General features: G+C 41.4%; 1 protein-coding gene across 4 annotated transcripts in view; it reads left to right on the forward strand.

Annotated features, from left to right (window-relative positions):
* Positions 1-11,902, forward strand: part of LOC121868364 (serine proteinase stubble-like) — a 22,344-nt gene continuing 10,442 nt past the window's right edge. For 2 of the 4 annotated variants that reach the window (XM_042368889.1, XM_042368892.1), the window contains exon 1: positions 1-331. The gene's annotated coding sequence lies outside the window, so the exon portion shown is untranslated. Of the gene's footprint in view, positions 332-3,404; positions 3,870-6,304; positions 6,360-11,902 lie in introns of those variants that run through there. The other 2 variants (XM_042368890.1, XM_042368891.1) reach the window with 2 other exon arrangements.

An 11,902-nucleotide genomic window follows, 5' to 3' on the forward strand; every position in this document is an offset into this window, starting at 1 on the left:
CTCACAAAGACATCATCGGAGTGGGACGTACCCCTCTCTCCCTCTTTCTCCCTCACTCGCTCGCTCAGTTCTAGACGATATTTGATTGGACCCATTTGACTTTGAATTTTCTCCCACTAGTGTTTACTTATGGGTTACGTAATAGATATTTTTTAGCTTTTAATATACTGTATCCGGATTGTATTCTTATCGTGATGGAGACGTTTTTGTTCTCTGACTAGTGAAAATATCATGACTGGAAGGTGGATTGTGAGGGGACTGACTTGGCCACAGACTGAAAGACCACAGCTGACAGACTCATCTACCACGACACAACCCGGACTTGACAGGCGTAAGTTGATTGTTACTATTACTTAATATTGTTCATTTAACAGATCCCCTAATACGGTGGAGAGTGGCCGGACAGGTACTGCTGATCCTCTAGTGGGTTACTCCACCACCTTAACAAGATGCTGGTCCACCCAAGGCTTGTTCCACCATCACTGAGTGTACAAAGGCTAGTGTAAGAGGAACATGGGCTCCTACCATTCAAAGTGGGGCCCTACCATTCAAAGTAGTCCCCTACCATTCAAAGTGGGGTCCTACCATTCAAAATGGGGTCCTACCATTCAAAGTGGGGTCCTACCATTCAAAATGGGGTCCTACCATTCAAAGTGGCGCTTCTACCAATCAACGTGGGCCCCTAACAGTTAACGTGGGCCCCTAACAGTCAGCGTGGGCCCCTAATAGTCAACGTGGGCCTCTACCAAGCAGTTTTCTCCGTGTCTCACTCGTGCGTGACTGGGACGGGAGTAGGAGCAAGGCCGCTCAAAGGGAACCAAAGCCGCAGACTACTGTTACCGGGCCTGGGGGTGACCTGCTGTGGTGGCGGAGGGCAGCGAGTGTTTATCGAGAGGTGGGAGGGAGTCAGTGTGTGTGTGTGGTAGTGAGAGGGAGTCAGAATGTGTGTGTGTAGTAGTGAGAGGGAGTCAGAATGTGTGTGTGTGTGTGTGGTGGGGGTCAGAATGTGTGTGTGTGGTGAGAGGGGTCCAAGAATGTGTGTGTGTGGTGAGAGGGGTTAGAATGTGGTGTGTAGTAGTGAGGAGAGTCAGAATGTGTGTGTGTATAGTGGTGAGAGTCAGGAGAATGTGTGTGTGTGTGGTGAGAGGGAGTTGGTGTGTGTGTGTGAAAGTAGTGAGAGAAGTCAGTGTGTGTGTGGTAGTGGGGAGTCAGAATGTGTGTGTGAAGTGGTGGGGAGTCAGAATGTGTGTGTGTGGAGGGAGTCAGAATGTGTGTGTAGTGGTGAGAGGGGTGGAATGTGGTGTGTGAGAAAGTGGTGAGAGGTCAGGGTGTGTGTGTGTGGAAGTGGTGAGAGGGGGTCAGATGTGTGTGTGTGGTGGAGAGTCAGAGATGGTGTGTGTGTGTGGGGAGAGGAGTCAGAATGTGTGTGTGTAGTGGTGAGAGAGGGAGTCAGAATGCGTGTGTAGTAGTGAGAGGGAGTCAGAATGTGTGTGTAGTGGTGGGGGAGGGTGCAGATGTGTGTGTAGTGGTGAGAGGGAGTCAGATGTGTGTGTAGTAGTGAGAGGGAGTCAGAATGTGTGTGTAGTAGTGAGAGGGAGTCAGAATGTGTGTGTAGTAGTGAGAGGGAGTCAGAATGTGTGTGTAGTAGTGAGAGGGATGCTGAGTGAGGGAGGGGGGAAATCAGTGTACTCGTTTTGTTGATCTAACCGCCCAGTAAGTATACACTTTTACCTATACAGTAATTCCATTCTTTCAATATTCTGTATCTAATGACCGTATTATATTTTTTTTATCCAATCATACCGTGTTCTATTAACCCAATATCCCGATTGAAAGTGAAACCGTTTTGTAAAGAAAGTTGAACAATAATGAGGATATATTTTTTTTTTCCAACAATTCTCTCCAATCTCGTCAATACAAGAACAAAACGCAACTTAGTCCCACATCTTTCACATTATCCCCAAGTTATCAAAAATATTAAGAGATGTTGTACCTTTTTTTTTAAGCTCTTATATGTATTAAACTTTCATGAATCACCAACAGGAGGAAAAAGTAAGCCAGAGTTAGTTTCCCCTGGAGTGAAAACCGTGTATAGAGCGTGATTGCTTCTGCCCTCCCTCCCTGCCTCCGCGCGCCGTCAGCCGTCTGTACAGTTGGCTGGTTGGTTCACATCTGTCGCCTCGTTTGGCTTGATGTGTAGGAACCGGATTCGATAAGATTCCTATATTCTATTGAGTTGTTCACTACTAAGCTGTTGATGTATGAACATAACTAAATGGTTTCTACTTCGCTAAAAAAAAAAACTTTCTATGGAATGTAAGAACGCACGTAACTTTTTTCTAAATAAGCAAAAATAAAAGTAAAAATTTTTTTCACGCTAGATGATGATGTATGAACTGGTTTCTACTTAACAAAAACAATAACATTCCCTCTTTAACTAGGGATTAAGAAGGCTTTTAACTGGTTTCTACTTAAAACAGATTATTGCCCTCACTTGTTGATGTGCGAGGTCTTCCTACAAGTGAGAAGGAGGACAATGTTGCTGACATATTAGAAACATTCATTAGATCTCCATTAAAACCTGTAAGGCAAGTGTGTATACTTTTTTTTGAGACACCCTGTGTATATACGGGATAGACCTATGTGATCGTCCGCTTAATATTGTATCACACACAATAGGCCTAAGATTACAACCAGAAAGGGGAAACATTTTTTTTTTACAAGAGAAAAGTGAAAACAAGACGTGAGACCATGGTGACGTGACTAGCCAGCGAATACCTCACTCACTCACTCACTCATCGTTGGAACTCAGACTCAAGACCAAAAGTCTGTCACCCAGAGATTCAAACTTTTAAAAACCCATACAAAATTTATTACCGAAAGCTTAAAATTTATAAAAAAAAACAAAACACGAACGTCCTTCACATACCTAAGAAAAGCGGGAATATGACCGGACAAACACACAAACACACAAAAAACGAGCAATGACCAGCGCCACCGAGCAAATTTTCCTTCACAATGACTCAGATGACTGAAAGCCCAGCAATTCCTGACTATTTTTTTTGCGTCTGATCTCGTAAAAATCAATTCAGGTTTATGTTTAAAAGAAAGTTACTTATGGTTTAACATTTTCGTCTTAACAAATGCATAATATTTAAGTAAATAAATTATATAGTTCAATAAATGTGAATTGAGTAAATAAATAGATGAATAATAAATAAATAAACAAATAGACGGATAAATTAGGGAATATATTAATAAAGAAATCAAAATATACAATAAACATTTATCACCATCTTAAATATTAACAATAATTAAATATATGCGAAGCTAACATATTACTTTGGCACACACACACACACTAAAGCTATTATCATTATTATTATTATTATTATTATTATTATTTTCTGGATTCCATTTCCTTTATCTATTTATACTTACTTACTTCAAGGTGTTGGGGTGATACCTTACTTGTCATGTCAACAGTCGGGAATAGAACCTGTATTTAAAGTATCAATATAATAATGATATATTATCACGCAGATGTGAACTGGAAATGTGGAACAGCTACTGGTAACAGGCACAAGCGTTCCTTCAGTCCTATGTCAGGGTTATAATACCAGTTATTTGTATATCCGGTTCCACTATAACGTATCGTGTCACCATTGTGTTTGTGCCATATTGTGCCATTAGAATACGGCTTGTATAATCTCCAGCACCATAGTCTGCCATCGTGTGATAGACCAGAACAGTGAGCTACCATAGTGTATAGACCCTATCGACACATGTGCCATATTGTAGCGCCATAATATAGCCTACCTAAACAGAGAGAGAGAGAGAGAGAGAGAGAGTAGGCTAGGTTGGATAAGGTTCGTATAGGTGTACGTATATTTGTAAGTGTGTCTGTTATTGTGTATGCGTGTGTAACCTAACGTGTGTATATTCGACTCTGTGTACGTGCGTGTCCTGTACATCCACAACACGCGTTTTTTTGTCATCCCGTGTTGTATGTTCCTCCCGTTACGCCTGGTGGGGGAGGAAGCTTCTCTCCCCGCTATACCACCACACAGGGGCGTCGCCTCTGTGTGTGGTGTAACAGCCGCGACTTGGCCCCTGGCACGAGCTGGAGTGTGGAGGGTTAACGTGGGAGGAGGTAGGAAGAGAAAGAAGGAGGAAGGAAGGGTTAAGATGAGGCATGCGGAGGAGGAAGAAGACACGAGGAAGCATGAGGAGGAAGAATAATGGGAAGGAATGAGGCATGGGGAGGAGGAAGGCAGATGGAGGAGAGGTAGTAGTAGTAGGAGGAGGACAAGGAAGAGGAGAAGGAAGAGAAGTTGTCAACAGTTCACACATCATCAGCCAGCCACACTTTATGCACGTACGAGCACTGGGTCTCAGGTTCACTGCTAAGGCGAGTCACCGTGTCCTGTAGGTCGACTTAATTAACTGCCTACCTGTGACACCACACTCAGCACGCCGCCCACCCCTTTCCATCCAGTGAAATGTTTATTCAGGTACCCAACAACCACCTGACTGGCGTCGTTCATTCACTCCTGCAACTGCTGATTCTCATAACCGTGGCGCGCGAGTAGGGCAGTCAGTGCATATAACTAACCTCAGGTATATAGATAAGTATGTCCGCAGCATAGATAAAAAACGGAGAGAGAGAGAGACCGTGTTTATACCTGACATATATACACACATGACCATACCTATAGGCTACAGCTGGTATATCTCTACGGTCAATAGGTCAGAGGTCAAGGTATCTATGTATATACGTATATATCCGCGTAATAAATCGTGAATGGGATATATACAACGCATATTATATATACTCCTTAGGTATATATATATATTCACCTTCATTCAGTCTCACTGCAACTGCTGATTCTCATAACCGTGGCGCGCGAGTAGGGCAGTCAGTGCATATAACTAACCTCAGGTATATAGATAAGTATGTCCGCAGCATAGATAAAAAACGGAGAGAGAGAGAGACCGTGTTTATACCTGACATATATACACACATGACCATACCTATAGGCTACAGCTGGTATATCTCTACGGTCAATAGGTCAGAGGTCAAGGTATCTATGTATATACGTATATATCCGCGTAATAAATCGTGAATGGGATATATACAACGCATATTATATATACTCCTTAGGTATATATATATATTCACCAAAACAGTCTAGTCAGTTATATTCACTGGGTCAAAGTTGAAGGTCACTGTTTTGGTATGATAGTAACGTCCATGAACTGGTATACCTCCCTCAAGTGCAGTTTGTTTGCACACACACACACACACACACACACACACACACACACACACACACACACGTATAAGTACCAGTGTTATGAAGCAAGTAAATAAGTGGGTCTCGCTTCTCCAGTCACCGTAATCGCGCCAATTGACCGTCATTTGTGTAAGAGCTCACAGAGTAGCCCGCCTTCAGGAATGACTAACTAAAGTGTCTCAAGTTTACTACATATATGACGTAAATTTCCTGTTCCTGTTGCTTTTCAAGTGAATTTGTTTCAGAGGTGAAGGTTAGACACACCTTAGCTTATTTCACCTGATGATTAAACACCCTTATAGTATCTGGGGGTTAGGTTAGGTTAGGTTAGGTTAGTGTCAGGTTAGATTAGGTTAGGTTAGCAAAGGATAGGTTAGAGTGTGTTAGCTTTAGGTTAAACTATAGGTTAGGTTAGGTTAGGTTAAATTAGGTTAGATTAGGTTAAAGCCGGTAATCTTAAACCGGGAGGTTAATCCTCGAGAACCTTCATTTTTCATAACATCATGAGGCCTACAACTTTACAGCGATCTTATCGGTCCTCTACCGATTAACAATATCAGTCATAAAAACACGGTGCTGGAATATATACCCCTCTCTCCTTCCCTTCTATCCTCTTCCCCCCTCCTCTCTCTCCTTCCCTCCCGTCCTCCTTCTCTCCCTCCTTCCCTCTCTCATTACCCCCCAAAAAATTGCTTTCATGTCCAGAGGGCCAAAATTATTACACTCGTTCTAACATTCACTTTCAGGTTTGTTTTTATATCATATTTTTGTATTATTTCTTTCTTTTTTTTTGCGTCTATAACTCTTGACTTGCAATTGTTTACTTGTTTTTGTTGCATTTGTTGTTTTCTCTCAATTTTCACTTCGCTGAGATGTTACTTTCTTTCCGGGTGTTGTTTTTGTATGGAGAGAGAGAATGAAAAAAGAGTTAGAAAAGAAAGAAAGACAGATAAAATAATGAAAAATAGACAGGCAGACTGGCAGAGACACAGACAGAAACAGAGTGAGACAGACAGACAGAGAGAGACAGCGGAAGTGCTAGGACGGCCCAGATGTGAGCAGGTCAGTAGCCTCAGGTATGGAGAGGGTGAGGTGTTATTGTGTACCTGGCGCCCACCTGTTGATAGTGGTGATGACTGTTGTTGATGGTGATGACTGTTGGTGGTGGTGGTGATGACTGTTGGTGATGGTGATAACTGTTGTTGATGGTGATGACTGTTGGTCGTGGTGATGACTGTTGGTGATGGTGATGATTGCTGATGATGGTGATGACTGTTGGTGATGGTGATGACTGTTGGTGATGGTGATGACAAACAGCCATTCATCATATAGGTTAGACACTACACACACACACACACACAATACAACTCCAAAACCTAACCTAACCTAACCTAACCTAACCTAATTTACGGATGAAAGTTGTAATATGCTGTGGTTATAATGCATTACTACGCTTCTACAATTTATTTAAAGGTTATTATACACATTAGTCATTAACGATAAGAGATAAACAGAAATGCCTCTATTCTTCTTTATGTTGATGTTATAAAGTTCTTAAACGCCTCATAAACTAACATGAAAGAGTTAAAGACCTACTAATCTCCCTGTGTTCTGTGGCTACGTGTAATAAATGGACCCTTCCTCCCTCCTTCACATACCTCCCCCTACCGCCCTGTTTTTCCTCTACCTCCTCCTTCCCTCCCGCCTTCTTTTCCTACCTCCCTCCCTCCTGACTAGACGACCTATAAATGGACACCATGACCTCCTGACCTCCTCCTGATGGTGACCTCACACCACGCTTACTTCCTGTATAAAACTCTCGCTAACTTTACCTGTGCTTGGTGAAACGAAAGAGAGAGAGAGAGAGAGAGAGAGAGAGAGAGAGAGAGAGAGAGAGAGAGAGAGAGAGAGAGAGAGAGAGAGAGAGAGAGAGAGAGAGAGAGAGAGAGAGAGAGAACAACCACTTCCGAAGATACAAAAACAGGAGGACACAAGCGCATGGAAGAGGAACAATGCAGAATGAATAAAATGCTAAATGAAAAAAGTAATAATAGAAACTAAAACAAAGAAACAGTGAAAGTTTAAAGAGAGAGAGGGAGAGAGAGAGATTAGAAAGCGAAGGAATAAACAAAAGAGAAAATGGAGAAAAACTGATAACAAAGAAGAGATAATGAATTAGAAAATGTTATTACTTTTATTATTAGGTTAGGTTAGGTTAGGTCAGGCCAGCATCGGTTAGGTTAGGTGAGCACCTGATGTCTCTTTTATTTATTATTATCATTTGGGTACAGTAACTAAAGGTGGGTGGAGGTGACTCGAAACGATGGATGTGATCGTACTAGATATGCAACAGCCTGAGGCACGATGATTTGCGACAGCGTTCGGTACATGACTAACTTCACGGTGGCGTACGGGAGCGGCTTGAATTACACTGTGATTAGAGAAAAGAAATAGTGGAGAGAGAGAGAGAGAGAGAGAGAGAGAGAGAGAGAGAGAGAGAGAGAGAGAGAGAGAGAGATATTCCAATAATTAACTGATATACTTGGTAGATAGCCTGAAGGTTCGCCCCTCAGCTTATTTCACCTGAAGAGTGACCACCCTAACGGCAACCTAATCTAACCTAACCTAACCTATCTTAACCTAACGCCCATAGGTAGCGTTTGGGTGGTTAATCTTCAGGTGACCTAAATTGGGGTTTGGGTGGGGCTAACCCTTCCGATAAAATAAACACCTTTTGACTTCAGACACTTTAATCCACCAAAAATCGATACGCGACTGAGTACTTGAGGTAAACAGACCGACCATTCACGATGACAGGACCCAACGTGTGTGTGCCAAGCTAACAGGTGACAGCAGCGTATGTTTACTGAGTGACTGTGTGTGTGTTGACCAGCATAACACTCCCACCCCGCCTGTGTCAATACCCTCCACGCGGGTAAATACACTTATCTAGGATATAACTTGGGAGTCTTCTGGACGAGAGTTAATTGATACTACAAAGTGAGTGTGGTTAATGACGCTAAGTAGTCCTTACAGTACAGTACATAACATTCCTACGTAACATATTGATCTGCCCAGAGCTTCTCCAGTAGTCTCTTGAAGGTTTGGGGGGGGTGGGAGGGTCTGTTCGCTATGTATGGGGGTTGGCCTTACTGATCGCCCCCACCCCACCACTACACCACCCCACCCCACCCAACCCCACCCCAAAGGTAAAACCCCTCATTAGAAGAAACATCTATCTTTCTGTGTCTTTGGTAAGCACAATCACGGTTTATAAGACGGAGAGTTGAAATTTTATATAGTTATGTACAGTAGATATTCCCGAGGGCGCTCACGAACGTCTAAATTGAGGAAGAGGGAGGGGGAAGGAGGGAGAGTAAAAGTGGAATTTTTACGAGGTGTTTTGATGACGCCATTGAGGTTAACTTTACTCATAAAAAACACGGCAATGGCTTACTTGTCATCTAACTAAATGTAAAGTAGTATTTTTTCGAATCTGGTTCCATAAACTGTAAGTATACTGTACTGTAATCACGTAACAAATATTCTATAAACAAATTCCCAAAGGCGTTAACTTAGTGATGCTCATTTGTCAAGTTTCATCATATCAATGAAGATTTTTGTTTTTTTATACTGTACAAAACGCAGAAATAAAATAAAACTATTACTCACTTCTCAGTTAATTGGCCTCCACAGATAAGAAACTGAGAACAAGACAATGAAAACCGTAAACCAGGCACTAATGACCGTAAAAAAAACTGCTGCACTAAGTAGCAACTATACTCATAATATCCTTACAGTTAGTCTTACAGTACCTTAGTTCGAGAGAGCTAGGGGGGGACTTCACCACACCTACAGTAGGCATAACTCTTCATTTATCTCACCTGCTGAAACTTTCTCTTGCAAATATGGGAGTAGTTTATCAAAGCTTCGTGTGTTCATTTGCATATTAATTCTAGCTGTGACAGGAGAATGCGTCTAGTTACGGTAAAGTTTCACTCAAGTCTGTATGCCATTTTGGATGTTAGTTTTTGTGTTTAGGTGAGTTGGTTGGAAGTATTTTTAAGCGTTAAATCATGGGAGAAATTTTAGGGTACAAATCTTTAAGTATCCGGGTCTTTCTTCCTTTCAACTTGGCGACACTAAATCCCCCTTCAGTCAGCTGTCATCATCAAATAGTGAACAGAGGGGGACTTAGTACACCGCCCTGTGGGGAGTGAGAACCAACACGGCATAAAGCTCCGCCATCTGGGACTCTTAATCTGACATATCGACTCAGCGTGCCCCGTAAATCAGTCTGATTATAAGATGATCTGTCTGTCAGTTTCTCTTTTTTATTCTTAGTTCCTTCATCTTTCTCTTTCTCTTCCCTCCGTTGCGTCGTCGTAAGAGATCAGGTACACTCAGTAATTAAGGCCTTTGTGTCTCTCCTGCGTCTCTCCTGTGCCAAATACCATCCATAAGGAATTCAGGTCTAGTTCATCATCCACTGGGTTTTTTTTCAGTATCTTAATTCTCGTTTTTCTTCCTCTTCCTCTAAATCTCTTTTCTATCTACTGCAATATTTATTTCCCTCCCTTCTCTTCACCTTCTGTCTCCCCTTCTCCATCGCTTCCCTTTCATTGCTAAACGTGGGTATTTTTACAAGTGTTCTTTTGTGTGTCAATGCGCGACAATCCTCAAGCGTCATGCCAAATAATTGCTCTGCTACTTCCCACGGCCAGGACTGGGGGCGTGCTGATGTGCTGTGTATGTAGAAGTGGGGGGGGGGGGGTGAAAGTTGGGGGTAATGATGCAACTCAGGGTAAAGTGTGTGTAGTGTGTATAGCTGTGAGATGGTGCTGGTGGTACTGTATGTGTGTTGGGTGGAAGAGTAGATATTCGCCATCTATCTAAAATAAACTGCAAGTCTAGGCATCCCTTTCTAATACCTGTACTCTCAATGTATAAATCAGTACCTTTATCGGCCTTTTAGAATGGTAAATAAACTTTCTGGATAGTGTAACTGAGTATTGGCTATATGCTGTATACGGTTAGGTTAGGTTAGGCTACGCTGTATACGGTTTAGGTTAGGTTAGGCTACGCTGTATGCGGTTAGGTTAGGCTACGCTGTATACGGTTAGGTTAGGTTACGCTGTATACGGTTTAGGTTAGGTTAGGCTACGATGTATACGGTTAGGCTACGCTGTATACGGTTTAGGTTAGGTTAGGCTACGCTGTATACGGTTTAGGTTAGGTTAGGCTACGCTATATGCGGTTAGGTTATGTACGGTTAGGTTAGGCTAAGTTAGGGCTATAGCTATAGGGAGATTAATTAAGGGACAAATGTACAGAAGACGTGTTGATTTGAGTGCAGTTGCAGTCTGAAGCATCAATGTAAATAGTGTAGATGTAGAGAATGGGTTAATTTTAGACAGACAGACAAACAGACAGACAGACGTAAAGACTGTAGTTAACAGATGAAGATGTAAGACAAAATAGACTAGAATAATGTTCGCGTGTATGTGAGGTGTAGCTGTTTGTAAGATCTCGTCAAGACATATTTTAGTCAATTTTTGCTTTGTTTTACTCTACGTGATATTAAAATTTTCATTAGCTTAAACAAAAAGGGTTGAAGATACTAATTTACATGATGTTTACGCCATAAATATAAATCATAAACACTATGTAAAAATGACGCTCACAAGATATCTATACAAATACTAGTTAATATTAAAAATTAAAATCGTGTTGTGGCTCCCCATAGCGAAGGGATTAATATAGATAGTCTACTTAAGTGTGGGATATTTACTAAGACTATGACGCATCTCTTACGCAATTTACTCTTCGTTTTTGGCGTATTTGTTATCTTGTGCTACGTCACCAATTCCTGCTCCTATTAAACAACAGTCACAGCGGAAGTAATTAGTATCCCATTGATCTCCTTTCACGTCTATTGTCTCACCAAACAAAAGAAAATCGCTCTTATATTAGTGTTTCTATAAGGTGTCAGTTGAATAATAATGCCCTAACAGAAAGAGAGTAATGAAGTTCAATATAAAACCTGAACATAATATACATGTGAGTGTATGTGTGTGTGTGTGTATGTGTGTGTGTGTGTGTGTGTGTGTGTGTGTGTGTATGTGTGTGTATGTGTCAGCCAGCACTACCCGTTACCCTCCCTTGTTCACTTATAAAACACCTCCATTTACGTCTCACCGTTATCTTAAACGAGCTGTCTCATATTTAATACATATTTCTTGTTTATCCTCTAAACACCTGTTATTGTCTGAAATATTATCCAATTATTTTTTTTCATGTATGTTAAAAGTGTTTACGTGTGGTAATAGGACAGTTACTCGAAGCAGCACATTAACACTGCATGATTACTAACTTCCTATTGCTCCTTTGTTTGAATATAATAATAGGGAAAATAGTGAACTTTTATTGTCGAAACCCCGTATCATTTATTATAAGTGTGCTGGAAGTACTCATAAAACGAGTCTTCATTATTATGGTTCATATACACATTATTGCATCATTTAATTTTAGATTTATTTCCAAATATTATATTTATATTCATATAGGCCACACAGACCATTCCAAATGTATTACTTTGTAAATTA

Source organism: Homarus americanus, unplaced genomic scaffold (genome assembly GCF_018991925.1).
Source record: "Homarus americanus isolate GMGI-L3 unplaced genomic scaffold, GMGI_Hamer_2.0 scaffold19318, whole genome shotgun sequence".
In the NCBI taxonomy this organism is placed as follows: domain Eukaryota; kingdom Metazoa; phylum Arthropoda; class Malacostraca; order Decapoda; family Nephropidae; genus Homarus; species Homarus americanus.